Source organism: Argentina silus (genome assembly GCF_951799395.1).
Source record: "Argentina silus genome assembly, chromosome: 21".
NCBI classification, from domain to species: domain Eukaryota; kingdom Metazoa; phylum Chordata; class Actinopteri; order Argentiniformes; family Argentinidae; genus Argentina; species Argentina silus.
Genome location: NC_139675.1, coordinates 11,538,645 through 11,543,644, shown reverse-complemented (window position 1 = coordinate 11,543,644; position 5,000 = coordinate 11,538,645). Strand labels below are relative to the sequence as shown.

Below are 5,000 nucleotides of genomic sequence, written 5' to 3'. Positions count from 1 at the left end.
TAACCAATCATCAAGTAGGGAACCCGGGTTTACGATGATACCCGAGTTGTGTCCACTCTAACATTTCACATTCTCATCAGAAAACTGCTGATTTCAACAGTAAAATGTAAAAAATAAAAAAAGTGAAAAATGTCAACAGTATTCATCTTTCTGTACAATGACATTACACAATAATTGTTCAGATATGTAATTGTTAACAATCGCACGTGCATGTATCATGCATGTTTATAATATATATTTATAAACACGTTTGCCTTGTATACACTGTATTATTGTCTTGTGACATCTTGTGTCTTGTGTGATATGTTTGCTCCCAAAAGCATATTTGAAGGGATCAAGTTGGTGTCCAGAACCTCTTTTCTTGATATATACTTAATATTCTGTGGACTGAGCAACCATCCAGCGGTCCAAGTGAAATTGAAAAACTCATTGGTTGACGAGTTGTTCTCACTTCAAAAGCACTCAGATGCATTCATGTCGGCATAATGACTTCCGACGAGTTCCCGAGAACGAAACGAACAAACTGTACCGTAACACCTGCCTATCAGTGTCACGGCAACCAAAACAAACACAACGTTTCACGCCGTGATTCACTTTTTTTTAAACGATGTGTCACTTTTATGACAGTTGCTTTAAATGTGAATGTACAAAATGTACTTTTTCTGGTGGCTTGAAGTTGTAAATGTTTGCATACGAATTAGCTTGTGTTTAAGACCTTGACAAATGATCTGGTCATCCGAGAAATCTGTGTGTCTTAATTGATTATACTGTGTAAGTTGTTGTTGTAATTGTTTGTCATTGTAAATGTACTTTTGATTGTTCATGTTGTAATCAGGGCTCCCCTGAAAAAGAGACCTTGGTCTCAGTGGGAAACCAAGCATAAATAAAGGTTTAATAAGAATAATACCTTTCCATTGCATATCTGAAGTCTCAGCACAAAGAGGAGAAATGACTGCTTATGTCATGTCGGAAGAACATACTTATGTCAGAAGAACATACTTGAAAACCCTGCGGGCAGTTGCAAAAGAAAAGACACAAGACTTTTATACTTGCTCTGGAAATAGTAAGTGGTCCTCTGTGGCTCAGTCGGTAGAGCATGGCGCTGACAACGCTTGGTTGTGAGTTTGATTCCCACTGGGACCATATATACTGAAATGTATGCACTCACTGCAATGTAAGTCACTTTGGATAAAAGCGTCAGCTAAATGCCATATATAGTTAGAAGGGCTTGGGGAAAGACAACATAGGACATTTACAATCTCTGGGGAGACAAGAGATTGTGTAGACTCTGAGAAAGACAAGGGACATTATTCAGCTGAGAGAATCAGAGAGATGTTTATATATTTATCCTTATATATCTACACATCTTCCACATTGTACTGTACTTTGCCAACTCAACCTACTGGATGATAATGGATGACATTGTATTGACAGGATTGTCTGTCTCTGTCATTGTTGTGTAGGTTGTTGAATGTAGAGCATCTCTATGCTGGAAACACATTCCACCAACCTCTGTTCTGTGGCGATACAATTATCTTGTATCCTGTGCAGTATACCAGCACCAAGTGTAGACTTTCCAGTGTCCTGTGAACAAAGTGTGCCCGGTAGGTGGAGGATGGCAGTGGAGGAATGTGTGAAGTTGCAAGGACACACGTAAATAGTGCCTTACTGTGATAGCTGTGGAGGAACGGAAGGAGCACAATGCCTAACAAAGGAGAGTGCGGTAAGAATAACAATACGTACTGTAAAAGCTGTCCCTCCGTAAGCGTTGCGTGTTAAAATGTATTTTCTCAAGCAGAGGCATGCAACACAATTAAACATAACAAACTCTTTTAACAGAAGCCTCACCACTGCGCTCCACCGATTCCCATTAAAATCCTCCGCAACAACAAAGCCAACGGATATTAAGAGACCTAAAACACATCATGTAAAAGGGAGACGCACACACAAATACCACTTAATGCTGCATTAAGTGCTTAGAAGTATTTATTGCGCTAGGAGCAACAACAACAGTTCCAGAGTTAATGACTACGGATGCTGTGATGACAGAAAAAAACGGCTTTCAGCCAAACACGCAACAATGTGGACAGATAATACACCATGATCACAACGATTTAAATAAAAACAACGCGGGGGGGCAGGGTCTCCGGTAGCAAACACCAATATTACGCTCTGTGCTACTGGGAACCTTGGTGGGAGTTCTCTGAAGCTTACAGTGACTGATTACTTTCGAACCGGGCCGTCCTGGGTGTCCCCCCCCAATGCTGCCTTCGCCTGCTAAGCTAAAGCCGAGGCATCACGCTAGCGAGGGAACTTTTCAGGACTGGTAGCCCTGTCTGAGACTTGTATGTCCAAATGTAGCCCTTGACTCTTGGTTCAACGGTATATGTCAGGGTCATACATGCAAGAGGTCCCCGGTTTGAGCCCCGCGCGGGGTTACACAATCTCCAAATCACCTCTGTAACAGTGCCTTGACATTTGCAAAGACACTCCCTCTATGATTGACCCGACACCTTTATCTCTGATATGTAAACATTTGTCATCACCTCATGTTTGCTTTCTTATCAAGCCTGTCAAGCTCCTTCTCCTGACAACATCTTGAATGATTACGCAATCCATCACACACTCTCTCACACACACACACAAGCTTGATTACCTTGCAGTGATTTACAACCACTAGAGACAGCAGACAAACACTCGTGATTCAGCTGCCATGTAATAGGTTGTTAGATATGCCTCATATCCTTGTGGTTTTAAAGATCTACGCGATCTACTATTTACACAGAACTCCTGCCCTTTAATGACTCACACCCCCCACCCCAACCCCCCCCCCCCCCCCACACACACACACACACACACACACACACACACACACACAAACCGACAGGTCATACGGGCAGCAGTGGTGGCGGCTGCCATGGTCCCTCTGTGCCTTAACAACCCTCAGTGATTGGAGGATTCTGTTGTATGCCCATTTGATGCAAGGCCCTCTGCAATGTTCTCTGGGAGATATTGTCCCCAAGCAAAATAATGTGACTTCACTCTCTCTGAACTTTATAGAAAGGGCAGCTAACTGCTAAGTGTGTGTGTGCGTGCGTACGTGTGTGTAAGTGCATGCGTGTGTGTGTGTCTATATGCGTGCGTGTGCGCGCGCGTGCGTGCGTGCATGAGTGTATGTGCGTGCGTGCGTGCCTGTGTACCCCTGCTTGCTCTTTTGGAAGTTCAAGCTGGGTTTCAGTGTGCATGTGAAAACCCGCCACACCAATAAAACGCAAAACAACTGATTCGAAACAGGAAGGAAAACTTACACATCATTCAAACACAGACCGGATAATGCAATTATCATTCGAGGATTCGGCTGTTTTTTCTTTTTTGGTTTTGCTTGCTTGAACGGAGCCGAAGACTGCGGGAGCCTTTGGGTTGGGCATTGGTTTGGGAACTGGGGTGGAAAATTGCAAACGCTTCTGAAAGAGCATGAACTGACGGCGATGAGGTCGCTCGTCAGCACAGGCTGTTAGTATTCATCATACGCTGTCGTGGAACACTACTACTACACACTGTGATCTAATGTCCATACTGGCCCGCATACGGCTGAGCATGCATGGCTATTACATGCGTTCATTCTATATGGGATGCTAGTGTAGATCATAGAACATGAGCAGAAAAAAGTAGACCTATTTTTCCAACCCCATTGTTCTCGTTACGCCTCTCTGACATACAGGGTCACACCGACCTGCATCGCGAGCTGAAAAAACAACATTGAGCTGGATATCACACATCGGTCGAGTTGAAATCGAGACTCTATGTTGTTTTCACATAGTTCTATGAATTGCCCCCATAAAATTCTGGTCACTGTGTGTGCGTGCACTTCCCATAAACATAACTGACTGCTCGGTGAATCAGTTCCAGTTGCTACTGTACCACCATCACGACTGCATCTCATACTGTCAACTATGATGAATTATTACAATGTCCTCAAAGATACAGTGCCTTAAGTTATGTCTTCATTTCACAAGGTTTCTCTCTCTCCCATGGTCTTCCTCTCACCTCCCAAAGTTGACTTGGGTCAGGCAGTGCAGAGCATAATAGTACACACCAAATCACACAGATGTAATCTCCTCTGCCTAAGCAGAGAGAGGGCTATTCTATTATGTAACACAGTAATGTCTGTGTACACTATTAAAATAGGCAAATCCAGGACAGTTATTATTGCGCAATTCTGCGTTTGAGTTTTTATCAAATGGAGGGATTATCATAAACCAAAGCAGGGTGTGTGTGTGTGTGTGTGTGTGTGTGTGTGTGTGTGTATGTATGGTGGGTGGGGCGGGGTCATATTTCATTACATTGGAGTACGAACATTAAATATCCCATTTCCCAATCAAGTAATGAAATTGCCTTATGTTGTGTTATAGCATAACATGTAAAATATAACATCTGGAGAAAAATAAGATTATTACATTCCAACATAAACAAACCCTCTCATTTAATTTCTCATTTTTCAGGCATAATGAAAGCATTCCCTACCCGAACGCATGGAGTGTCCCTGTCCATTCTGATTATGAGGGGTGTGTGTGTGCGTGCGTGTGTGTGTGTGTCATAGTCTACAGTATTTCTATTTGATGAGGAGTGCGCACCGCTACTTTAGTAGCTCATATTAGAACTGTGATAGTTAAACTGTTCAAGAACTCACAAACAAATTTAAAAAAACACCCAGGGTAAAACACTATATGCGCGTCAAACGCGGCTTAATGCGTTCGGTGTCACGGTTGTACCTGTATCGAGACACATTTTATTACTGGGAGATGTTTTCAATTCATAAAACCGAAGAGCGCACGTGACGCACGTTCCGTCATCTCATTTCAGTTTTTCCATTGAAAAAAAATAAATGAAAACGATAGATACTGAGGGAAGTTCTCATTCAAATGTCTCCCAGATCAGTTTCATGATTGATGGGACGTGAAAAACAACCCAGCTAAGCTTCAGAGAGAGTGGGCGGACAT

The 5,000-nt window shown here is 42.8% G+C and overlaps 1 protein-coding gene across 1 annotated transcript in view; it reads right to left on the bottom strand.

The window, feature by feature from the left end:
* The window catches only part of mtnr1aa (melatonin receptor 1A a), a gene marked incomplete at its 3' end in the record, with an annotated part of 30,550 nt that overhangs the window by 24,491 nt on the left and 1,059 nt on the right, over positions 1 to 5,000 (bottom strand). The gene's annotated exons all lie outside the window — the stretch shown is intronic.